General features: G+C 43.5%; 1 protein-coding gene across 1 annotated transcript in view; it reads right to left on the bottom strand.

Moving 5' to 3' along the window:
* LOC126480667 (sodium-coupled monocarboxylate transporter 1-like) overlaps window positions 1-13,729 on the bottom strand; it is a 100,283-nt gene extending 86,554 nt beyond the window's left edge. Inside the window, exon 1 of the mRNA XM_050103891.1 lies at window positions 13,609-13,729. The gene's annotated coding sequence lies outside the window, so the exon portion shown is untranslated. The remainder of the gene's footprint in view (window positions 1-13,608) is intronic.
* Window positions 13,730-27,686: the final 13,957 nt, after the last annotated feature.

The raw sequence follows: 27,686 nt of genomic DNA, 5'->3' as shown, positions 1-27,686 counted from the left end.
CCCTGTATCAAGATACAATAATTTATTTATCTTATATCTATACACGTTTCAGCATTTTAGAGATTATCTTCAGTTAGTTCTCTTTCTCTGTTAGTCTACCTGAAAAGGTTTTATTATGTGATAAAGTCTTATTGCATCATGAAAGAAACACGCAAAAAATGTGAGGTTAATAGTTGGAACAACAGTATTAAATATACGTGTCTTAACATGTCTCCTACAACGTTTAACAAGATCACTGATAAAAGCACAATATGAGGTAAATTTTTTAAACTGAAATTTAAAAAAATACTGAAAAATACAAAAAGTTTTGTTTTTGGCAGCTGGAAAGCTGAATAAACTGTATTATATATGATACTACTAGCAATAAATAACTGATATCATTATGTGTCGTAGATAATTGTATAATTACGGTAACTTATTTTATTATTTAGTATCGTACACCTAAATTTGCATCGTAGAGCTAACATTGGACGAATGATATTTCCTTGATCAAATGTATAATAGCCTTTGACTATATATGTAAGGGATATCCCTTCTAAGAGTGTTTGCATTTTGTAGCTTTAGTCACCGCAGACATATACTGCCCATCACGTCTTTCACGCGACTCCCAACGTTGACCGAAAGCGTTGGCTACCTCCCTGTTAGGAAAAAAACGTTTTTTTTTTTTCTTAAAGAAAAGGGAAAGTATTATTATTTGATAGAGCGGTTCCAAATTAGTGTAGTGCGATATTAGTTTCACCGACAGTTATTAACAGGCGTATTAAAACATGAAGACTATCCAGTACTCCAACAGCTAACGAGCAGCGATGCTGCGTGGCGGCAGCCTGCTCAGTCGTTGCTGGAGTTCTGGATATTCTTCGCGTTTTACGTCCTTACATCAAAGTAAAACGAATGACGTACAGGACTCATTTGGGACAGCCCTTTCGAGTAGGGTGGTAAAAACACCTGAAAAATCTTTTTTTTTCGTAATGAGGAATAAACAGACGCTTTCTGTCCCCACTGGACGTCGCATGAAAAGACACGTTGAGCAATATTTGTTTGCACTGTTATCAGCTACATAGTACGAACACGAAATTGCAAATAGCTTCCGAGACATTCAGAGACATCTGCTGAGACGCGTAACGACTCTTTGGTTGGACACCTTGCATATGTGTTTAAAATGGATGTGTGTGTGTGTGTGTTGTGTGTGTGTGTGTGTGTGTGTGTGTGTGTGTGTGTGTGTGTGTGTGTGTTCAGCATGCTGGTGCGAAAGAAATGGTTCAAATGGCTCTGAGCACTATGGGACTTAACTTCCGAGATCATCAGTCCCCTAGAACTTAGAACTACTTAAACCTAACTAACCTAAGGACATCACACATATTCGGACACACAGGATTCGGACCTGCGACCGTAGTGGTCGCGCGGTTCCTGACTGTAGCGCCTACAACCGCTCGGCCACCCCGGCCGTCCGGTGCGAAAGACTCCGAGGACACACGTATTTACGTATGCTCCACTCCCCCTCCTAAAGCAATGGATCTATTTCAAACAAATTTGGTGCACATAACAATTATAGTCTGGGAAGAAATACAGGTAGGAGTGGGAGTGGGGAGGGGGCGGGCGAGCGGGCTAAAAATCACCTAACACCCATTGGGCGTGGGTGCCGTAAGGAGGAGGTGAACTTAGGGAGAAGATGAGATGGACAGACTGAGACTGAGTAAGAGGAGATGGACAGGACGATATGGGGTGGAAGGAGTTAGAGAGGGGTAAGAGCATTTTTTTCAGAGTGAGAAGAAATTGGACAGATATAGGGGAGGAGGAGTTGGAGAGAGAGTGGGAGAAGTTAGGAGATAGGCGGAAAGAGGGGGATGAAGATCCGGACAGAGAGAAGGAGTAGAGGAGATTGACAGCAGGAAGAGGAGGACATGCGGTACAGGAGATGGGTGGTGAAAGAGATTGACAGAGAGAATGAGGAGGCGATGGATGGAGACAGTGAGGAAGAGAATATGGACAGAGAAGGGATACATAGATGGATAGAGGAGAGTAGATGAAAATGGAAGGGGATGTGAAAGGCAGGTAGAAGAGTTAGACGGTGTGAGGTGGGAGACGCTGAGTGCGTGAGGAAGTAGGGGGAGAAGGGACATGTTGTGAAGAGGCATATGAAAGAGGGAATGTTAATGTAAATTAGCATCCTGTTGTCACTGCGTTTCAGATAAAAGTAGCTTTAACCTGTACGTACCGAATATATATCACCCTTCGTAAGATTTGTTTTTAGACAAACTAATAAAATCCCAAAAAGTACATTATTCTTACGTAAAATTGAAACTAGTTTTCAGTTAATTGAACATTTTTTGGCAAAAATTATAAAAGAAATATGGATACTAACATTCTGCTGTACACAACCAGACCAGACTACTGTAGCAAACAGCATATCTGGAGTAACTTGATATCGGTATACAGTAGATGCATTTTAGCTGCACCAGGCAACATAGTTGTGCTTTCGGCCGGGCCACTGAACGTTCCATCCAAGTGGCCTCATTCACAGGCTGGCCATGCGTACTGTCAGCAATATATTCGACACGGTTCATGAGACTTCAGCTAGAATCGATAAACCATAGGAAATTTTAAAGGGAAGGTCAGAAAGGGAAACAGCATTTCATGAGAGAAAAAATTACGCAAAGACTAATTTTCCAGATATAGGCGAAAACGACTGAGAGAACGAGCATTCCTGTCATTTTAATGCTCGCATAATACTTTGTGGAATACTGGTAATGCTGAGTGCACACTTCGGTTTTATATTGTGTAAATTGTGATGTTATCGAAATTATGAGAGTTTATAGTTCCAAAACTTAATATCATGACGCTGGCATTTCTTAATTTCTGTATGAAAGCTTTTCAGATGCTATTAATCTGGAATGCAATTCCCTAGATATTATGATTGAGTAATGGCCCACATTCATATCGATACCTTTTCTTCCGGAACGTCTTTGTGTTTAGTTACCTAGTTACCGTTTCCATGGCACCTCGAGCAAGTTTTATGTGTATACGCAACTCACGTGCGAAGGAGTGAGAGACGGGAGAACTAAGGAATGAAGAGATACGCTTGAAGTTCTCTACGGTTAGATAGTGCGATAACAAATATCTCAGCAGGCAGTTTAGCTGAACAGGGATGGATATCACTAAAAAGGCCAATCACAGAAACTGGAATGGAAACCATAGGTATAAAAAAGCTAACAGCGAAGAAACAATGGATAACACAAAAATACTTCAGTTGCTGGATGTAAAAATGATGTGTAACAAATCGGAAGTGCAGGGAAACTAAGACGAAATGGCTGTATTAAAAATGTGTAGAAATCGAAAAAGAAATGATTGTTGGAAGGTCTGACTCAGCATGTAGAAAAGTCAAAACAAGAACTTTGGAAGACTTAAAAGCAAATAGGACAGTAGGGACAGATAACATAGCATCAGAATTTCTAAAATCATTGAGTAAAGTGGCAAAAAAACGATTATTCACGTTGGCTTGTAGAGTGTATGAGACTGGCTATATATCATCATTTTTCCGGGAAACATCTTTTACAGAAATCCGAAGGCAGCAACAACTGACATGTGCGAAAATTACCGTACAAGCAGCTTAACAGTTCATGCATCCACGTTGCTGACAATAATGATATACAGAAGAATAAAAAAGGAAACTGACGATATATTAGATGATCAGTTTGGCTATAGGAAAGGTAAAGGCACAAGTGAGGCAGTTCTTATGTTGCGGCTGATAACAGATGCAAGACTAAATAAAAATCAAGGCCCGATCATAGGATTTGTCGACTTGGGAAAAGCTTTCGGCGATGTAAAATGGCGCAAGGTATTCGAAATTCTGAGAAAAGTTGCGGAAAGTGGCAGGGAGAGACGATTAATGTATAACATGTAGCCGCGCGTGATTAGCCAAGCGGTCTAGACGCTACAGTCATGAACTGCGTTGTTGTTCCCGGTGGATGTTCGAGTCCTCCCTCGGGCATGGGTGTGTGTGTTTGCCCTTAGGATAATTTAGGTTAAGTAGTGTGTAAGCTTAGAGAGTGATGACCTCAGCAGTTAAGTCTCATAGGATTTCACACACATTTGAACATTATAACATATACAGTAGTCTAGAGGGAATAATAATAGGAATGGAACACAAAAAACTAAGTGATCGGATTAAGAAGGGTGTAAGACAGGGACATAGCCTTTCGCCCTACTGTTCAATCTGTACATAGAAGAAGCAGTGGTGAAAATAAAAAGAAAGATTCAACAGTGAAATTAAAATTCAAGATGAAAGGATATCAATAATAAGAGTCACTGATGACATTGCTATCGTGAGTCAAAGTGAAGACGAACTTCGGGATCTGTTGAATGGAATGAAGAAGTTAATGGGTACAGGATCTCGTCTGAGAAAACGAAGGATGACGAAAGTAATGACAAGTAGCAGAAATCAGAACAGCGAGAAACTTAACATCGGGATACTGTTGACGAAGTAGCCAGTTTACGGAGTTCTGCTACGTAGGCAGCAAAATAACTCGTGATGGACGGAGCAAGGAGAACACCCAAAGCAAACTAGCACTGACAAAAGGGACATTCCTGGCCAAAAGAAGTCTACTTGCATCAGACATAGGGTCTTAATTTGAGGAAGAAATTCCTGAGAATATACAATTTGAGTACTGCATTGTGCAGTACTGAAACACGGATTGTGGGAAAACCCGAACAGAAGAGAATCGAGGAATTTGATATGCAGCGCTACAGATGAATGTTGAAAGTTAGGTGGATTGATAACGTAAGGAATGATGAGGTTCTGAGCGGAATCGGAGAGGAAAGAAATATATGGAAAACACTAGCAAGAAGAAGGAACAGTGTTATAGGACATCTATTAGGGCAATAGGGAATAACTTCCATGGTACTAGAGGGAGACATAGAAGGTAAAACTGTAGAGGAACACATGGATTGGAATACATCTAGCAAATAATTGAGGACGGAGGATGCCTGTGTCACTCTGAGATGAAGAGGTTGTCGCAGACGCAGCACAAGGAGAGGAATGTGTGGAGGACCACATCAAACCAGTGATTGAAGACTGCATGCGCCCTAGCGGGCCATAATCTAGAGTTGGACTAGACCTACTTCCTGCTGACTTAAATGGTGGCTATAAACAAACACCGTCCTTAATACTCCTAGGCATGGCGCAGGAATAACAGTGAGCAGTTCTTGTGTGTGGCTAAGTGTCTGGGGCAATACATGAAAACCTTTGTTCTTGTGTCTGATGTTCTCACTCTTATTCGTCTTATAATACTGGCCGTTGTTTTGGTCGGAGTCCTTAATGTGGATCAGCACTCCAGTAATAAGAACGAGCCCGAAATATTTATGCGTTTGTAAGAGGGCTTCCATTTTACTTAGCTCTGTTTGGAAGTACATGGCCTAGAAAGACTTGCTTTCACCTACACTACCGATGTGCATTTTCTTTGTTTAGTACCTTTAAATTATCTATAAATTATTTTCAATTATCGTCTGTTAATTCTGATCTAGAAGGATTTGTCGTTTAAGTTTAGGTTTCTTTTTTTCTGCGAATACGTGGGGATATGTAGGGATAAAATTCTCTCGAGCTTCCAGCGGAGTCAAATGGTTTAAAATCCACAAGCTTTCGGCCGAGTGCTCCTCAGCCATTGTCAAATGGTGACTGCCTTTTGGTTGTTGCTACAGCTCGTTCACAGCCGCACTCCCTTCTGTAACGTCGCTAGTGCTCGCTCCAGCTCGTATAAGGTAATGTTTTTGTCGCGCGCCCACTTTAGCCTTCCGATGACAGGTTCCCAGGCCGTTCTTAACAGCAGGCAGCCGTCTTTACTGAGATGTTTATCTCGATCGTCTCGCTGATTTCTCAAAGTACCGAAGGCGGAAACATCTCTCGTGTTCTACACAGCACTTTTTTGGGATATCGTTCTAAATGTAGCGATCGAGGCAAAAATTTGTGAGAACACGGAGAACACCCTCAATAAAGACGGCGGCCGGTAGCTAAACTTGGCTTGGGTCCCGGCCATCGGAAGATTCAAGCGAGCGCGCAAAGAAAACATTACCTTATGTGACATTGCAGGGATCACTAGTAACGTCACAGAAGGCAGGGGCGCCATGTGATGGTGGTAGCAGCAACCAAAAGACAGACACTAACTGACAATGGCCGAAAAGCACCCGGCCGAAAATTTATGGATTTTAATCCATTAGACGCATTTTTAAGACCGAGAGAATATTATCTTTTTTCCACTGTCATTTACTTTGATCTAGTAAGATACACATTCACCTGCACTGCTGGTGCGTGTCCTCTCCGGATTTAGGGATCTTTAATGTTTTACATCGTCAGTTAATATTAAAATGCCCATTGTGCGCAGTAATTTATTTTGTTATGTAAATTCTACTCTTTTAACAGCAAGTATCTGCGGATCAAACGGACTCATTTTCCCTGTCGTGGCTGCAGGCCCGAGTGCTATTTTCCAATTACATGTTATGTAAATTTAATGCATTTTTTGTGTGTATGTTCTACAATATGAAATGAATAGAGAAACCGTTCCGACCAGGGGCTGAGCTTAAGCCAGTCATCATTCTTTGGTTAACGCATGTGTTCCGTGCCTGTATTTTCTTTCGATTTTTTCTAATCAATAACTGTTTATGCTTGTCAGTTGGCTAATGCACACTTTCTTAATATAAACCCTGTATAGAAGTTGTATATTCTTTTATCTTGGTAGTCTTATTGTTTTAATGTTTAAGGTTTATGCACTTTCTGGTGTTTGTAACATTGATTTCAAACTAGCCCAAAGTATTGTTGGACCCAGTAACTATGCCTGGGCCGAATTTCCAGTGTTTATAGAGCTCAAGGAGCTGGTTTGGTTTGTTTTAAAAGAAGAAATTCTCTCTGCCATTATAGACAGAGTAAGTCCAGTTTTTTATTTGGGCTGTTTCCATGACATTAATGATTCATAACTGTTTGCATTGAACATGGCATCTGCGTCGGACAAGTATTGGTCATCTCATTGATAATAAATTTGGCTTCCGAAATAAATAAATAGGTAAAAAGGATTATTTTCTTAATGCTCAGCACCTTACCACTGTCATATGCTAGCTCCCTACCGCCCCAATGCTAAATCGATAATCTAATCACTAGCAGGCACAAGCTAACCACTACCATTATGTGAAAACTTATTGTATATTTTATTGTAGATATTATCAAAATCATAATTGTCTGTGCCAAATTAAAATTCTGAGTGACAGCAAGTTAAATCTGTGATAGGGAGGTGTGAGGACGACTGCAACTAACTACGTGTTCGTCCTCTTGCAGGATCAGGACCGAACCCTGGACCAGAGCCTGGTGTGAATAAAAGTAACGTCGTGTGGTAGTCGTGGCATTCATGATGAAAGGAACTAAAGTTGTCAGCCTAAAAGGTGTCACGGAATCACTTCCATACATTTTTGAACGCCAGTGACTGTTTCAGTTTTTTATTACACTATTACAATTTCGGCCTTAGGCCATTATGAAGTGCTGATATTATGGCTACTTGATAATGGCCTAAGGCCGAAATTGCAATAGTGTAATAAAAACGTATAACAGTCACTGTCGTAAACATGATGTCCTTCAAAAAGTTTTGTATGACTGTGAATCCCAGCTACAAGAAGTATACTTTCGAATACTGAATATTTTCCTACGAAGATAAAAGTTACGATATCGTGCACGAGGTTAGAAAATTTAAAAATGGAAGTGGGTAGGTTAAAGTTAGATGTAGCTGTAATTAGTAAATTCTGGTGGCAGGAGGAACAGGACTTCTGACGTCTGGTTGAATGAACACAGGATTATAAATACAAAATGAAATAGGGCTAATGCAGACGAAGGTTTAATAATGAATAATAAAATAAGAATGCGGGTAAACTACTGTGAACAGAATATTGAACTTACTAGATTAGCCAATACATCACACCGTAGCCGGCCGGACTGGCCGAGCGGTTCTACGTGCTTCAGTCTGGAACCACGCGACCGCTACGGTCACAGGTTCGAATCCTGCCTCGGGCATGGATGTGTGTGATGTCCTTAGGTTAGTTCGGTTTAAGTAGTTCTAAGTTCTAGGGGACTGATGACCTCAGACGTAAAGTCCCATAGTGCTCAGAGCCATTTGAACCATTTGAACCACACCGTAGTACATGTTTATATGCTAAGTAGCTCCGGAAATGATGAAGAGACTGAAGAAATGTATGAGATCAAAGAAATTATTCGTGTTGTTAACGGAGACGAAAATTTAATTGCGATGGTATGCCGGATTTCGGTAGCAGGAAAAGAAAGATAAGGGATAGTTACAAGTGAATTTGGATTCTGGGAAAGGAATGAAAGAGTAAGCTACCTGCTACAATTTTTCACAGAGCGTAATTTAATCATCGCTAATACTTGGTTTAACAATCATGAGGGAAGGTGTCCAGGTGAAAGAGACCTGGAGATACCGGAATATTTCAGCGCAAACTGGAAGTCTGTGCGAATAATTTTTAACAAACTTGCCGGTTTGACTTTCATCGTCCGTTTGGACTGCTATATTACGCCAAGAATACAGCGGATTTATTAATTAATTTATTCATTTATTTTGTTTTTCAGCACACGTTAACCAGATGTATTATTCGGTAGCAGGAAAAGAAAGATAAGGGATAGTTACAAGTGAATTTGGATTCTGGGAAAGGAATGAAAGAGTAAGCTGCCTGCTACAATTTTTCACAGAGCGTAATTTAATCATCGCTAATACTTGGTTTAACAATCATGAGGGAAGGTGTCCAGGTGAAAGAGACCTGGAGATACCGGAATATTTCAGATTGATTATATAATAGTAAGACAGAATTTCGAAAGGAAGGTTTTGAGACGCATTCTGGGAAATCAAAGGATCGCCAGTTTGGTATGCTGCAGGGGACGGGGTTGTGCGTGGGTTGGGGATGGATGTGTGCCGGGGGGGGGGGGGGGGGGGTGGCAGTCGATGGGTGCGGGGGGAGGGAGGGGTGGAGGTTGGGCTTCTTCTTCTGTAAGGACATGGTCGATTTTCTTATTATTGTGTGGTGTGTACACCCGTGATTCACACTTCTACTTCTTGCTTGTATATCGTGTGCTTAGGGCAAGTAAAACCCTTGTCAGTTATATCCACTGTCAGCAGCTGCAAGAATGCTGGCGGCAGGAATGTGACTGCGTGTAGAGTGACCTGATCTGGACAGGAGAGTACAGTATGCGCTGTTCTAAAAACATTTTCATGAATGGGGCTATGTATAAATTATAACTGTGTCTGACCTGAACAGGCTCAAACGACGTAAATATATCAAATTAACTGACGCTTCCGAAATAATGCCCCCTCGTCTGAGATTAGAGTCCTCCCTCAGGCACGGGTGTGAATGTGTTGCCCTCTGTGTAAGTTAATTTAAGTTAGATTAAGTAGTGCGTAAGCGTAGGGACCGATGACCTCAGCAGTTTGGTCCCATAGTCCTTACCACAAATTTCCAATTTCCGAAGTAATGTCAGTCAAATTTTCCATTTGTGTACATAGTATCGGCAACTGCCGTATCAATAATTTATCAATACTGGTCTATGCATGCATCTATTGAAATATGTGATTTCAATAATATACACGTTTAGTTTTATTCATTTAAAACATCAATGGTAGGATTTTCTCTTCTGTTTCCTACTTTTAACGTGGATGTGATTTCTGCATCGCTTCTTTTCTTGAATTTTACCATTCAGCAGTGGAGCTGTAAATGAAACTCTGAAACCATAACCAGTTCAAGGACCAGCGTGAAGCAGAAGGGAGTGAACTGTAAGATTGGTTGCCTCTCGCTCACCAGGCTCTCTTATGAGGCGCATACTGCACATGTCATTGCTCCCCTGCCCTGCGCAAACTGGAAGTCTGTGCGAATAATTTTTAACAAACTTGCCGGTTTGACTTTCATCGTCCGTTTGAACTGCTATATTACGCCAAGAATACAGCGGATTTATTAATTAATTTATTCATTTATTTTGTTTTTCAGCACACTTAACCAGATGTACACTCCTGGAAATTGAAATAAGAACACCGTGAATTCATTGTCCCAGGAAGGGGAAACTTTATTGACACATTCCTGGGGTCAGATACATCACATGATCACACTGACAGAACCACAGGCACATAGACACATGCAACAGACCATGCACAATGTCGGCACTAGTACAGTGTATATCCACCTTTCGCAGCAATGCAGGCTGCTATTCTCCCATGGAGCCGATCGTAGAGATGCTGGATGTAGTCCTGTGGAACGGCTTGTCATGCCATTTCCACCTGGCGCCTCAGTTGGACCAGCGTTCGTGCTGGACGTGCAGACCGCGTGAGACGACGCTTCATCCAGTCCCAAACATGCTCAATGGGGGACAGATCCGGAGATCTTGCTGGCCAGGGTAGTTGACTTACACCTTCTAGAGCACGTTGGGTGGCACGGGATACATGCGGACGTGCATTGTCCTGTTGGAACAGCAAGTTCCCTTGCCGGTCTAGGAATGGTAGAACGATGGGTTCGATGACGGTTTGGATGTACCGTGCACTATTCAGTGTCCCCTCGACGATCACCAGTGGTGTACGGCCAGTGTAGGAGATCGCTCCTCACACCATGATGCCGGGTGTTGGCCCTGTGTGCCTCGGTCGTATGCAGTCCTGATTGTGGCGCTCACCTGCACGGCGCCAAACACGCATACGACCATCATTGGCACCAAGGCAGAAGCGACTCTCATCGCTGAAGACGACACGTCTCCATTCGTCCCTCCATTCACGCCTGTCGCGACACCACTGGAGGCGGGCTGCACGATGTTGGGGCGTGAGCGGAAGACGGCCTAACGGTGTGCGGGACCGTAGCCCAGCTTCATGGAGACGGTTTCGAATGGTCCTCGCCGATACCCCAGGAGCAACAGTGTCCCTAATTTGCTGGGAAGTGGCGGTGCGGTCCCCTACGGCACTGCGTAGGATCCTACGGTCTTGGCGTGCATCCGTGCGTCGCTGCGGTCCGGTCCCAGGTCGACGGGCACGTGCACCTTCCGCCGACCACTGGCGACAACATCGATGTACTGTGGAGACCTGACGCCCCACGTGTTGAGCAATTCGGCGGTACGTCCACCCGGCCTCCCGCATGCCCACTATACGCCCTCGCTCAAAGTCCGTCAACTGCACATATGGTTCACGTCCACGCTGTCGCGGCATGCTACCAGTGTTAAAGACTGCGATGGAGCTCCGTATGCCACGGCAAACTGGCTGACACTGACGGCGGCGGTGCACAAATGCTGCGCAGCTAGCGCCATTCGACGGCCAACACCGCGGTTCCTGGTGTGTCCGCTGTGCCGTGCGTGTGATCATTGCTTGTACAGCCCTCTCGCAGTGTCCGGAGCAAGTATGGTGGGTCTGACACACCGGTGTCAATGTGTTCTTTTTTCCATTTCCAGCAGTGTATTTATTCCTACAAGTATCTACTAGTTTACTAAAAAGTTCCACTTCTTTTGTCTGATCAGCTTGTTGAAGTGTTATAGCATCCCCAATGTACTCTCAGTGATAACAGCGAACGGCCTTGCCATACTGGTAACACCAGTTCTCGTCAGATCAGCGAAGTTATGTGCTGTCAGACTGCGCTGGAAGTTGGATGGATGACTGACCGGTCTGCCCAGTGCTGTTGCCATAAAGTTTGCACTCAGCCCTTGTGATGCCAGTTGAGGAGCTACTTGATTAAGTAGTAGTGGCTCCAATCGCGGGAAGTGACAACTGTCGGGAGAGCGATGTGATGACCAAGTGCGCTTCGATTCCCACATTCAGGCTGAAGACGACACGGCGGTAGGTCGGTACAATTGGGATTTCCGAAGCCTGTTCGAATGGACTTTACTGGTAGTAAATTCTGCTTTATACCCATTTTGATAATCAGCATAGTATATGAGTGTGTTCTTTACTTTTTCATACGATTCAGCACAGCATGAAGTGCAGCTGGTTCATACATAAATAAGTGGCATGAATCATTGTGAATAACCAAGTCTGTCGTTGTAGACTTTCTGTAACTGTCAAAACTGATTTCTTTTCATTTCTTTAAAGTCAGTAAGAGGTCCAAAAATAGTGAAGTGCTATCCTCTGTCTGCTGTAAGGTAAACTCTATTTTTTGATGCTGACCTTTCAAGTGCAACAGAAACTTAACACATCATCCGTATGATAGAAGTAACCTACCAGCATGCTGAGCAAATTTTGCGTGAGGTCTCGTTCAAAATATACCACGAAAAGGTTAGCCAAGATAAAGGCGTGTAGTGGATCAATGGCCAAACATTCCCCTAGCGAACAAAATTCGTTTTCAAATGGAAAATAATGAGAAGTTAGGACGATCTTTAACAAGACCAACACTTCCTTTACCTTCATTGATGGTCAATGGCAGAAAGTGTGTAGATTCTCGGCAATAATTTTTTTAACCTTATCTGTTGCTATAATGGAGTATTGTTTTTAACATCATTGTCATCACACGTGTCCCAGTTGCAGCAGATAAATCCTGTCAGTTTATAATAAGTTGGTTACAATTTTAATGTTAAATTAAGTGGATGCCAGAAATGATTATCCAAATAGCCGGCAAGTGACCTTTCAGTCTCATAGCCCACCTCCCCAAATTGCGATCACTATTCGGCGTAACGGGTAAGATTTGTGGAGGTTTACTCTTCAACGTAATGTAGATGCACTCAGATGCGTATTTAACACATTGTAAAAATTTGCTAGGAAAAAATTTAGATGTAATGAAAACTTTTTCTTGTATTTGCTACCTATTTTGCTGTAAAATCCTTTCCACATTTTGTTATGTTATTCAGTTCGAAATATTTTGGTGCTTTACTTATGCCATCAGATTCTGAAATTACTACTGCTGTTTTACTTTTGTCCGCCTGCACAATCAGTTCCTTGTGTTGAAACAATTTACCATCAACAGATCTTAAAATGAATCAGTCAGAATTCGTACATTCAGTTTCCTCATTTCCTTCTTCCCTAGGCAATTGTAACTACTGTCTTGCACAATGTCCACCGTTAACTATACTATTAGATAAATTTTTGAAAGTTGGTTTTAGCTTACAGTACAGTTCCATTTTCTTACGGACACTGGCACACGCAGTGAATGGGCCTGATATCGATTCTATGTACCCGGCAACAATCTTAGACGATATTGCATTAAGCTCATTATCAATTTCTGAGCTAGATTTCGTTCGTCCAGTTTTATTTATTTATTTATTTATTGTTTGGATACTGACAGTATTCTCAGAATGGAAACGCCTTCACTAAGGACTTGGGTTCACCTTATAATGGATTAATGGAACAATTTCTGGGTGTTTAAGTCTTCAAATAATCAACTATAACCGTACAAAAATTGCAGTACGGTTTATAATGATATTTCAATCCTTAAGTATGTAAGTTACAGCTGAATATGCGTCCGTAACGAGGTCGTATGGTAATTTAAAACAAGTTTACGGTCTAGCAGCGGCCTTTTCATTCATCGCAACCTTCACCACCTGCGAATGCCTTGCTTGTAAAACCATTTGTGTTACAGGTTACTTGACCACGGGCTGCCTTGCAAAATGGGCCTTACCTCGGTGCCTGATTTTGAAAGGAAATGTTGACAGGGCGGCGGTGAGAGCGGTGCACCAGGACTGTTGATTTCGGCGGCTGCGTCTCCTCAGCCGGTCGACGTCCCTAGTGCAAGTGCAGAGCTACCTGGCGGCTGTGCCGTGGCTGTTTGAGCAGCAACGGCGACTCCCGTGCGGAGCATTTTATAATCTCTGGGCGAGCCTTGAGCTGTCGGCGGCACACTCCGGCTGCTGATGTTTACGATAGGAGCTTTCCACTACAACGACTACGAGGAAAGAAATGCCGAAAATGCGGTCATTCACACGTCTTCCGTAATCTCTTGCCACTGTGCTCTACACGACTCAGCTCTTTTGATGCTGTATGTGTCCTTTCACGCGTACGTCCTCATCCTCTCACGAAACATAAGGGATGAGAACTTACAGGTCGACCACAAAAGTAATTCCTGTTTTACACGCAAGACAAAAGGCACTTTCAGACAAAAAAAACGACACACCACGAAGGAATAATCCCAATAGGGTAACCCGAATAGACGGAAATTAGTACCTGTAATATACATGTACAGACAAGGAAATTAGGACAATTGCAGAGAAAATGGATGATTTATTTAAGGGGGTAGGACGTCAAACGGGCCGACTTGGAGCAGGAGATGCACCACAGGACATTTTATTTTCTGCTGTATATACTTTTACAAATAAATTCATAAAACTTTGTCAGCATGACCTGGAAGGATTCAGGATTCACACTCATAGCAGTGGAAGTGCAAAAACATAACAAAATAAATTTTTTTAAATATGAAATTTCATCATTTTTTCACTTCCTGTTGGCTGCATTTGTTGCTGTAGGTACAAGTAAGAGAGATTCTTTGATGAATTTTGCACAGCATAGAAACCATACTTACAGGTGTATGAAACTCCAGAGTTTTCCAAATCTGTTAAAAACTGTGGTAAAAATTGAGGTAATTAACTACAAAATTCGATTTTTTTCTGAACATAGTTTAAAACGTAACAGCTCATTCATCTTTTCATAAATTAAATAGATTCTAGAGTTTCAGGCACCTGTAAGTATGGTTTGTATGCTGTGCAAAATTCATCGAACAGTTTCTCTTATTTATGAAGAAAAGTGTACCTATAGCAACAAATGCAGCCAATAGTAAGTGAAAAAAATGATGAAATTTCACATCTAAAAAAAATTAATTTGTTATGTTTTTGAACTTCCGCTGCTACGAGTGTGAATCCTGAATCCTTCCTGGTCATGCTGACAAAGTTTTATGAATTTACTTGTAAAAGTATAGACAGTGGAAATGAAAATGTCCTGTAGTGCCTCCCTGCTCCAAGTCGGCCCGTTTAACATCCTACCCCCCCTTAAGAGAAACAGCTTCCCAAATTGAGCAAGTCAGTAACTAGTTGATCCATATACGTTCCTTATGCAAACAATCATTCGACTTCTCATTCACTGGTAAGAGTTGTCCAGCTGGTGAGCTGGTTCGAGGGCCATGCCTACAATGCTCCAAACGTTCTCAGTTGGGACATATCCTGGACCTTGCTGTCAAGGGTAGAGTTTGGAAAATACAAGCAGCAGAAGTCCACGCCGTGTGCGGGCGTGCATTATCTTACCAAAATGTAAGGCCAGGATGGCTTGTGATGAATGGCAACAAAATGGGACGTACAGTATCGTCGTCTCACCACCGTGCTCTAAGGGTGCTGCGGATGACAACCGAAGTGGTCCTCCTATGGAATGAAAGGGCACCCCAGACCATCACTCCCGGCTTTCAGGCTATACGGGTGGGCGACAGCTAGGTTGATATCCCACTGCCGTCTCGAGAGCCTCCAGACACTGGTCGTCGGGCCTCAGTTCAAAAATGGTTCAAATGGCTCTGAGGACTATAGGACTTAACTTCTGAGGTCATCACTCCCCTAGAACTTAGAACTATCTAAACCTAACTAACCTAAGGACATCACACACATCCATGCCCGAGGCAGGATTCGAACCTGCGACCGTAGCGGTCGCGCTGTTCCAGAGGTCGCGGCCAAATGTGCTCGATACCATTGAAAACGGGATTCTTGGGGTAGAGTTAATGGTATTCGTTGCGTCCGCAACTCGTGGTCGTGCGGTAGCGTTCTCGCTTCCCACGCCCGGGTTCCCGGGTTCGATTCCCGGCGGGGTCAGGGATTTTCTCTGCGTCGTGATGACTGGGTGTTATGTGATGACCATAGATGTTAAGTCCCATAGTGCTCAGAGCCATTTGAACCATTTGGTATTCGTTGCAAGGGTCGCCATGAGCTCAGTTCTCTTTCTGTCAGCCGCCTATTAATGGCACGTGTGGTCCCTGAAGAACCCGTTGCACGTTGGATCTATGATAATAACGAATCCTATGATAATAACGAATCCTATCTGACGATTACTTTGTCCTTACTTTCTGTCGTCTCTGTAGGTCGATTGCTTCGTCCCTGACGCTACGTTCGGCTACAGTTCACACATTCCTGCAAACACTGCCGAATAATGTCATCACTCTTATCAAATGTCGAGCAACTCGTTAGTTACTCTAATCGTCTTCTTTGAGCCCAACTAACTGTCCAATCTCAGATGCTGACATCTGCGCTTGTTCATGCAGCTTTCTGTGAGGCATATTTACTGTCTAACTGAGACATGGAATGAAATTTGCAAAGACTTTATGCCCTGATGTCGTCAAGTTCTCCGTTCACTATCCTTGCCAGCTGTGAGGTGAAACTGCACTGCAGCGTCACACATTCATCCATCGACGGCCAAAGTTCACAATTTTGCATTTTCCATCGATAACTATATGAACGCCAGCCTGTGACGAGTTTGCATAACTCCTTCGTGATGACTTTTTTTTCCTCTAGAAATGTAAAACTGGCGCGAAAAATATTTAATTTTCTTTAAGATAAATGATTCAATATACATCGTACGCCACAGGTACGGATGATGAATCTGGGCTGCCTATATTCTTCATTTAGATATACATATATATCCGCGGAGTCTTTCGCGGTGCTATTTCTGAATGAAACCTTCTCGGTATTCAAGTCGCGTCAGTTCGAATAAAATTCTTGAGCTTTCAATGGCCGTCTCTGCCATCGTCGTCAGGAATAAAACAACTGACTGCCGGCCCTGTTTTTTGTGGGAGTTTGGGTATAGTGTCTCCGGTGGATGACGGTCTTACTGTATTGGTGTAAGGGTCAAATAGCCCGCCCGGTTGGCCGTGCGGCCCCACGCACGGCTTTCCGGGCGGAAAGGAGCGCCTGGTCCCCGGCACGAATCCGCCCGGCGGACTTGTGTCGAGATCCGGTGAACCAACCAGTCTGTGGATCGTTTTTAGGCGGTTTTCCACCTGCCTCGGCGAATGCGGGCTGGTTCCCCTTATTCCGCCTCAGTTACACTACGTCGGCGATTGCTGCGCAAACAAGTTCTCCACATACGCGTACACCACCGGTACTATACCACCCAAACTTAGGGGTTACACTCGTCTGGTGTGAGACGTCCCATGGGGGGTCCACCGGGACCCGCACCGCTTAATAACCCTGGGTTCGGTGTGAAGTGGACTGCGGTAGTCGTCGTGGGGTTGTGGACCACTGCGGCTGCGGCGGGGACCTAGCCCCTCCGTCGTTTCTAGGTCCCCGGTTAACATACAATGCAATACAATACAAAGGTAAAATTGTTCTACTGTAGAATGACATCACTGCAGTGACATCATCGGCGAACAGGTTGAAGGTGTGGCGGTGGCACTTCAAGTTCAAACTAGCGCTCACACAGTTTTCCGCTTATATAGCCGCGATTGTGGCCTCTGACACCAATGAGAGAGGGACGAAACGACCCGTGCGCGGGAAGTGAATGGGCAGCTCATGACAGATAAAGCACGCCGCGGAACCGAGGCCTACGAGAAAGACAGGCCTCGGCGCGTACGTCCCGCAAGTAGGCCTGCGCTCGCTCGCTCGCTCAACGCAGCAGACAAACTAAGTTTCTACATCTTTAACTCGTAACAATGTGTGTACTTGTAAGCGAGAATTGCATATTCTACTGGACTCCGCTATTATGGAGTCTTACTATTATTAGTCTTATAATGATCCGAAATCCATAGGCCTACTTATAATTTGTTGCTGCCGACTGGGGTACAATTCAATTAAAATTATGCCAAAATTATTGTCAGTTGCATAAGGCACCATTTCTTGTATGTTAAGCACAAGAGAGTAAATGCTATAAGCAAGCCGTTATACCATTTATATCGAGTACTGATCTTAAACTAAATTTTGTTGTAGTATCAGTAAGACTTTATAGTAGCATATTCGAATAGAAGATGCAATTCTTGTCGGTACGACCACGCTCAGCTGCGAGTTAACAGGTTTATAAACGTATTTTGTCTGCTGACATCAGCACGTGAGCGAGTTGAGGCCTACGTTCGTGACGTACGCGCCGCGGCCTGTCTTTCTCGTGGGCCTCGCCGCGGGACCGAGTGACGTCATGTGGCGCGAGGGGCCGGCGCCACGTTTGAAACTGCCGCTCCCGCCTTTCTTCAAGCGTCATTCATTCGTCGCTACTTCCTGTCGACATTCCAAGTCCACACCCACGCCCCACTGAGAGTGTAACCCTGGTCTCTGTTAAAATGTTGCTATTGATTCCAATCTCAACCGCCTTTTTTGTAACGGAATCCCAGGATGTTGACGCATGAGCCAAAATATTATTTTGCCCTGTCCTCCGGCAGTCGCGAATTTCTTCATGGAGCAGTCCCTGAACTTGCCGGCGTTGTGCTCGTCTTACTTCCTAAAGAACGCCAGTGACACTTTCCTCTTACGGCCTCTCTGTGAAAATACACTGCAACAGTTCGTCGATCACATGAACGGTGTCCATCCCAACATTAAATCTACCATCGACATAGAGAAGGATGGCAAGGTACCGTTCTTGGATGTTTTAGTTGAGCGGAAAACAGGAAAACGACGCACTCTGATCGCTACTTGAACGCCGATAATTTTCAACATCCCGTACACAAGAAAGCGGTCCTCAACGCGTTAACACACAGGGGAAAAGTTGTTTATGACGACGACCACCTACGTCTCAATTGCAGCACTTGAGACACGTGTTCAAACAATACGCTAATACAGAGCAAGAGAGAGACACTGCAAACGCTTTAAGGTGCTATCAATGAAAGACACTTTGTAATTCGGCTGAAGAGGCTAAACCGGCTGCTTTCCTGCCATATTGTGGGCCAACGAGCAGCAAGTTAGGACGTGTGCTACAGAGATATGGACTGAGACCTACGTTCCGGCCCGCCCCAAGAACGAGATATGGTGCATTCTGTTAAAGACGACATAGCTCTTCGCGTGCCCCAAGTGGATGGTGTCCCTTGGGAATGCGGCAGCCTCGATAAGGTCAGACAGTTCACACAGCTTCAGAGCATTTTCTGGAACACAAGCGACATGTTAAACAAAGAGAGCTTGACAAGTCGGCCACTGCTGAGCATTGCCTGGAAAACGTACACGAGAGTCTTGGCTCATACGTCAACATACTACGGTTCCGTTATAAAAGAGGCTGCTAAGATTAGAAAAAATAGCAATAATCTCAACAGAGACCAAGTGTACACACTCAGTAGGGCGTGAGGGCGGGCTTTGCATGCGAAAGGAAGTAAAGGCGAATGCTTGACCTTTGTAGGCAGATGTTAGCGGCCGTTTCAAACTTTGCGCCGGCCCCTCGCGGCACTGGACTTCATCGGTCTGCCCTATCACCCTACGCACATGCATCGTATCGGCCCTCTCTCGTACCAGAGGTCGCAGTCGGGGTATGTACGAAGGTATCACTTATTTATTTACAGCCCGTACAAATGTGTTTCAAGGTTTTACTGACCTTCAAAGTAGTCGTCAGCATTGTACACTCCTGGAAATGGAAAAAAGAACACATTGACACCGGTGTGTCAGACCCACCATACTTGCTCCGGACACTGCGAGAGGGCTGTACAAGCAATGATCACACGCACGGCACAGCGGACACACCAGGAACCGCGGTGTTGGCCGTCGAATGGCGCTAGCTGCGCAGCATTTGTGCACCGCCGCCGTCAGTGTCAGCCAGTTTGCCGTGGCATACGGAGCTCCATCGCAGTCTTTAACACTGGTAGCATGCCGCGACAGCGTGGACGTGAACCATATGTGCAGTTGACGGACTTTGAGCGAGGGCGTATAGTGGGCATGCGGGAGGCCGGGTGGACGTACCGCCGAATTGCTCAACACGTGGGGCGTGAGGTCTCCACAGTACATCGATGTTGTCGCCAGTGGTCGGCGGAAGGTGCACGTGCCCGTCGATCTGGGACCGTACCGCAGCGACGCACGGATGCACGCCAAGACCGTAGGATCCTACGCAGCGCCGTAGGGGACCGCACCACCACTTCCCAGCAAATTAGGGACACTGTTGCTCCTGGGGTATCGGCGAGGAACATTCGCAACCGTCTCCATGAAGCTGGGCTACGGTCCCGCACACCGTTAGGCTGTCTTCCGCTCACGCCCCAACATCGTGCAGCCCGCCTCCAGTGGTGTCGCGACAGGCGTGAATGGAGGGACGAATGGAGACGTGTCGTCTTCAGCGATGAGAGTCGCTTCTGCCTTGGTGCCAATGATGGTCGTATGCGTGTTTGGCGCCGTGCAGGTGAGCGCCACAATCAGGACTGCATACGACCGAGGCACACAAGGCCAAACCCGGCATCATGGTGTGGGGAGCGATCTCCTACACTGGCCATACACCACTGGTGATCGTCGAGGGGACACTGAATCGTGCACAGTACATCCAAACCGTCATCGAACCCATCGTTCTACCATTCCTAGACCGGCAAGGGAACTTGCTGTTCCAACAGGACAATGCACGTCCGCATGTATCCCGTGCCACCCAACGTGCTCTATAAGGTGTAAGTCAACTACCCTGGCCAGCAAGATCTCCGGATCTGTCCCCCATTGAGCATGTTTGGGACTGGATGAAGCGTCGTCTCACGCGGTCTGCACGTCCAGCACGAACGCTGGTCCAACTGAGGCGCCAGGTGGAAAAATGGCATGGCAAGCCGTTCCACAGGACTACATCCAGCATCTCTACGATCGTCTCCATGGGAGAATAGCAGCCTGCATTGCTGCGAAAGGTGGATATACACTGTACTAGTGCCGACATTGTGCATGCTCTGTTGCCTGTGTCTATGTACCTGTGGTTCTGTCAGTGTGATCATGTGATGTATCTGACCCCAGGAATGTGTCAATAAAGTTTCCCCTTCCTGGGACAATGAATTCACGGTGTTCTTATTTCAATTTCCAGGAGTGTATATAACCTGTTGCCAGCGGCCTGGAAGTTGCAGGATACTCTTAGCAGTGCCAGTTTTGTTTAGAGTTCCGGCGGCGCGGTGTATTTCCCGACGAATTTGTAGCAGTTCTGAAGCGAATACCATGAAGTGTTTCCTTCAGTATCTAAGATTTTCGTACGATGTGTTCCAAAAATGAACATCATAAAGGCACAAGTGATGAAACTTTCTTCAGGACCTGACCATCATTTTTTCATGACAATTAAAGCACGTACAGTGCAAGCTTTTAATGATTTGTTTGACTGATGGGACGGCGAAATGCTATACCATCTACTGCACTCCCCTGACTTAAACCCTCGTGAGTTCAAAAAATGGCTCTGAGCACAATGGGACGTAACATCTGAGGTCATCAGTCCCCTAGAACTTAAAACTACTTAAACCTAACTAACCTAAGAACATCACATACTTCCATGCCCGAGGCACGATTCGAACCTGCGACCGTAGTGGTCGCACGGTTGCAGACTGAAGCGCCTTGAACCGCTAGGTCACACGCGCGGCCTCGTGAGTTCAACTCGATTTCTAAACTGAAGGAAACTCTTCACGGCATTCGCTTCAAAACTGCTACAAATTCGTCGGGCAATAGACCGCGCCGCTCCAACTGTCAACACAACTGGCACTGCTAAGAGTGTCCTACGATTTCTACATCTCTGGCAACGGGTTATACACAATGCTGGCGACTACTTTGAAGGACAGTAAAATTTTGAAACACGTATCTATTTTGTACGACCTGTAAATAAATAGTTGCCACAGTTAAAATTCCAACCCTCGTAAGTGGAGACCCGTTTGATTCCCGATGACGATGGCGGAGCTGGGCATTGGAAGCTCGAGAAATTTATTCCAATTCACGAGGCTTAAAAACCGAGAAATTTTATTCATATACTACATACATACGCCGCAAGCCACCATACGGTGGATATCAGAGAGTACTACGAGCGTAGATATTTCCTTTACTGTTGCACTCGCAAATAGAGCGAGAGAAAAATGACCGTCTAAAAGCCTCAGTATGAGAACCTATTCCTCCTATCTTATGTTCGTGGTCCATACACGAAACGTACGTTGGCCGCAATAAAGTCACTCTACGGTCGGCCTCAAAACGGGTTATACACAATACTGGCGACTCGGTTCTCTAAATTTCCACAACTGTACTCGCGGAAAGAGCGTCGTCTTCCTTCTGCGAATGAAATATTTTCCAAGCCATTTTTATGTCTCCACTCTGTACAGTTCCTGTGTCAATGTGTGCCTTCTACTCAGGTTGGTAGGAAACAACAATCTGATACCATGTCGTGTGAGACGATGAAGAGTGTCGTAGAAACTGGCTTTCTTTCTCTGATAAGTTGGCAAAGACTGTACGGTCAAACCTGGATATATCTCTGGAGGATAAAATTCATTCCGAAAACTGAGGTGCCCTAACACGACTCACTATCCTTCCTCACAACTTTACTTCAGCCAATTGTGACAACTGGACGTATGTCGCGCTTGGGCAGCTAAGTTGGTGGAGCTCTTGCCCATGGAAGACAAAAGTCCCGAGTTCGAGTATCGGTCCGGCATGCCGTTTTAATCACCCAGGAAGTTTCATATCCGCGAACGCTCCACTGCTGAGTGAAAATTTCATTCTGTTGATTACAATTGTTGTTTATTTTTTTCAAAATTTTGGGAAAAGTTTTATTAAACAAATTAGTGTGTGTCTAAGTTGAAAAATTTAGTTGCATAGTTAATGAGTACAATTGTCATTTCTGTTGGGGCACCTGTTAAACGTTTTATGGTGGCTCTTTATCGTTTTTTGGCTAATGCTGAATTGCTATTGAGGCAGTACATGTTGTTACGAGTCTTTTTAATTTTTGTCTCAGCACCTCTCCTATCCCAGGTCCATACTCCCTGTCATTTCAAGAACACCGACTCCGTAGTGATGTTCTTCAATATTAATAAATGTCTCAGTCATAGAAGCATCCCGGGGCTCACCTATCAGACACAAAATTCTGCTACAATGATTTTCTACATCCCTTATGAAATATGTTTACCATGACATGGCGTGAATCGGCGGCCGGAGTGGCCGAGCGGTTCTAGGCGCTTCAGTCTGGAATCGCGCGACCGCTGCGGTTGCAGGTTCTAATCCTGCCTCGGGCATGGATGTGTGTGGTGTCCTTATGTTAGTTAGGTTTAAGTGGTTCTAAGTTCTAGGGGACTGATGGCCTCCGCTGATAAGTCCCATAGTGCTCAGAGCCATTTGACCAGCCATGTCGTGAATCATCTGTCCTCTGAGTGTGTTTAGCGGCTTTCGCATTACAGTACAGAGTTACCACCGGCCGCTGTGACAGAGCGTTTATAGGCGCTTTAGTCTGGAACCGCTACGGTCGCAGGTTCGAATCCTGCCTCGGGCATGAATGTGTCTGTTGTCCTTATGTTAGTTACGTTTAAGTATTTCTAAGTTCTAGGGGACTGATGACCTCAGATGTTGAGTCCCTTAGAGCTCAGAGCTATTTGAACCATTTTTGGACAGAGTTACCACTCTCTTATTGCAAACAGTGGTAGTTCTGCAGCGCAGCAACCAGCAAATTCATTAGCCATTACAGAAATTATTATTCTTGTGGGAAAGAGGATTATTAACTGGTTCCATCATACACCCATGTTGAGATATCATCTACTACACAGAACCAAGAAAGACGAGAAATAGCGTAGACAGCCACGAATATGACACAGCAACAACAATAGTGCTCTGTTATAACTGGTAACGGTAATACTGCAAGTGAAATCTTCACAGTGACTGACTAATGTATATTATAATTCTCCCACTTTTCTTATATGCAACGAAAGTATTACAAAATCCGAAATCAATTTAGGGATCTATTTTCATAATACGTAGTTTACAGCTTAAGCATAAATGGTAGTTGCGTACGTAGCTATAGAACACATGACCATTGTGAATGAACTATATAGCATATCCAATAAGAAAAACAAAACATTCTTCAAAGTAACTCCTGAATCATTAATTTCTTGAAAACCGTAATGGATTTCCTCCCACTGGTTTTTCGATGTTTTTGATTACGGGTGGAATGCTTGAGGTGTGAATTAATAGAAATTTAAAAATAAAAAAACGACTTTCTTTGGCTCCACAAATTACATCTTGCAGCGGTGTACTCAGCAACAAGCGCCACCTGAAGATGTCGAACAGCTGTTCAACGAAACGCTGTGTGACCTGCACAGTGTTATCCGACAACTACACCGAGAAATGTAATTGCAATAAAAATAAAATGCTCACATAGAAGTTACTCGCAAAAGCAGAAGCTGAATAGAAACTCAAATCCTGATAGATTTATTGAACAAACTTGTTAAAGATCTTGTGTGATTAAATAACGAAACGGAAATAAATTTCTGGGAAGTTAGATCGATCACCTATCCCATAGATTCTGTGGACTGTTAGATGAACCATCGACAACTCTGCCGAGAATCCATTTTTTTGACTAGCAACACGTGTATGAAGCTTCTATTTTTGCGATATGGTCACCATCTTTGCGGAATCTTGAGAGCAATCTCGTTGCTTTATGTTTATAGACGACTTCTGGTATCATTTTCGTAACAGTTTCCTTTCGAAACACATTGACACCCGTCTGTTCATTACCGCTATTTCGTACAAGTAAAGGACACGCGAAGGTTTATATTGATTACATCCTAGTATTTTATTTGCAAGTCTATAAATGCATTTGTTGTTAGTCGTAGTCACTTAATATCACTTTTACTCATCTTCGCGAGTAGTCAATCATGGGCCTGAATTATCTTAGCCACGCGTACACTGGTGTAACTGTTCATGTTCACCCACTGTGGAATCGATCCTAAACGACTTTTAACGACCGTGGGAGGGCATTTTCAAGCTGTGTTCTGCATAGCAGCTGACTGAATGTACAAAACAGGCTCCTGATATGATCCAAGCAAAGATTCGTGTAAAAATTATTGTCTTAAAACAAAAGGTGAGACATCACTGTCAGTACCTAGAAATTTTTAACCAGTCTTCGTCCTGTGCATAACAAGAGGTTACCTGCTTCCTAGAACTAGTACATATTCCGAATAAAACAATGCAAAAACAGTTTTTTACGTAACCTTTATTCACTGATGGAGCCATGTTTTATATATTTCATGCTGCTTGCATGAAGAAAGGCGTATGATTTTTTGTTGGAGGTTTCTGAAGTATTTCGAAACGAAGAAACTATGGCACTGGAGTGTGTAACTCGTTCTGTAAAACGACAAAGATCCACCATTCAGTTACTGAAACTACACAGAGAAAATTCCAGAGACTGTAGTATAGATCATATCCTAAATGTACGAGAAACTGAATTATTGGTAAGATACATTCTATATAAGATAATTTGAAGTCACTGGACACAATGAAGAACTCATAATGTGAATCTGTTCTCTTCACTAGGAATTTGTTAGATACAAATAGGTGAAGTATATTGGATATTGGAATTTAAGTAATAAAAATTTACAGCGGGAAATCATTCGGTGATATAAATGTAGACACTCGATGTACGTTCCGCGGGCAGGTATGACGGTCTGGCGGACTACAACTCTGATTATGCGAAACAACCTCGCAGGCTACAAGCTAATCCACACTAGTTCTGTCCAGATGGAACATGCGTGTTGCTATATATATGTACATTGTCCTTAACTCTTTATTTGGTTTGGTTTCTTACTCATAAATCTATCTGTCTTTCTTGATAACAAAGTATGAGATAAGAAGCAGAACAACCAAGTAATAAACAACAGGTGGATACCAGAAATAAGGAAATGTAAATGGAGGGAAAGGTAATGCTAACGAAAATTTTATGTACATCCGGATTTGAATAAATTACATTACATCACATTTTTCCAGACGAGCCAAATTCAGAATCCTGTTTTTTTAAAAAAAGAAAAACGAAGCCGCTGATGCTAAATTTCGTTCTTCTAAAATATCTTTCACTCATATTTCACTAGAGGGATTCTCCCAATGCCTTGCATAACCCTTTTGGGAACAATGAGATTTAGGCCCTCCTGGAGATACAACTGTTCATCGAGACTGGTTTTAAAAGTGGTTTGTTTTCCAGCACATTGACATAATTTCGACAAGATATTGCTTGTTTCAACCGTCAAGGCTTTGCTCAGATCGTAAGACGCAAACACTAGTGTACTCTCAACCACTTTCAGAAAACCAGATTTTCGAAGTAAGTGTAAGAGGAAATGAGGAAAGCAGATGATTTAATTAACTATCTTTATATTGGTTACTGAGAAAGTGACTCTTCTTGATATGTCGACTCTCAAGCTAGAGAACACCTAGTTCATTGGTTAGACGATTATCATAAAACTAACTGCAAGAAGTGACTAATGTTTCGATACCTTTCAATTCCGCCATTGACATTTTCTTTGTCGCTTCAGGTTTTGCTGCAATATGAGTATTGAAACTTCTAATATAATCATATCGATTATTATAACTTTAATTGACTATGTTGCTCTAGAGCTACACTGATTTCTGATAGTCATTGTACGAGCACTGATACTACTAACACATTTTAATTGGTATTGATTCTCTGTCACTGATTATTGTTTATCGTATTAGTTTGTGGTTCTACAGTTTAGTATGAGCCTCGATCTCTTCATAATTTCCCCACCATCCACAACGATTCAAGGCTCCAGCACTCCATCCCCTCTACCCATTTTCTGCAGATCCTCCTTGACTAACAGCTGGCTTCTCGATCGAGCTGGCCCCTTTCCCCTGAATATTCATTTAACCTCCTTTTAGCAACATCCGAATCATTCGTTTGTGCCATGTGGCCCGTCCGTCTCAGTATGGCTGATTTTACCACTCTTCTAATAGGCGCATCTTTGTATACAGTGTACACCTCAAGACTGTACAGCCTCCTCCATCTTTCACACGAAGGGCGAATAATTCTTTATAAATCATTACCTCAAGCGCTTCAAAGTTTCAAATAACTTTTTGTAATAGCAAAGATTACGAGGCATATGTAAATCTGGTCTTACAAGTGTTTTGCAAATGGTCAATCTGACGAAATGAATTAATAACCTTCAGGAAAATGGTTTCTTTAATTCTAAACAGGTTCATTTGACTACTATTAATATCTGTTTTATTTCATAGAGACGCCGTTTGAGTGGTTGATTATCAATTCCAGATGCTTAAATCGCTTAACTCTCTCAAAAGTGTAACAGCCCAAAGTTGCATATGAACGATTGGCAGCTGTTAGTTCCGTTGTATGGTTATTTGTCACCAGATGGCACGTATTCGGCAGGGCGCACATTGTCTGTGAGCTACCAGATAGGATATGGTTAACTTGACAAGGCAAGCTTTATTAGTTCAACTTGACGAAACACAGAGATTTACTCGAAAATTAAGAGTTTTTAGAGATTGGAAACATATAATAGCTTACGAGCAACAAACATATTTTTTTAAATAAATCTACATAAATATTTCAGTATATTAAGGAATTCCCAGTTATTCAGTACACGAGAAGAATAATTTTGTATCGAACTTTTAGCACAGTGCTAAATGAAGAGAAAATGTCATACACCTACACCATCAATTTTACCATAGTCTACTGTTTTCCTCGCCGATTCTACGGAGATTCTCCTCAGCCCTCAATCTGCTTTCCTCAGTCAATCGGCAAGGAAAGAAATATACAGCAAACATTGACAAGAAGAAGGACAGGACGATAGAGCTTGAGTTAATAAGATATCAGGGAATAACGTCCATGGTACTATAA

Source organism: Schistocerca serialis, chromosome 5 (assembly GCF_023864345.2).
Source record: "Schistocerca serialis cubense isolate TAMUIC-IGC-003099 chromosome 5, iqSchSeri2.2, whole genome shotgun sequence".
Taxonomy (NCBI): Eukaryota; Metazoa; Arthropoda; class Insecta; order Orthoptera; family Acrididae; genus Schistocerca; species Schistocerca serialis.
The sequence above is the reverse complement of the archived record's forward strand: the minus strand, read 5'-3'. Positions and strand labels throughout refer to the sequence as shown.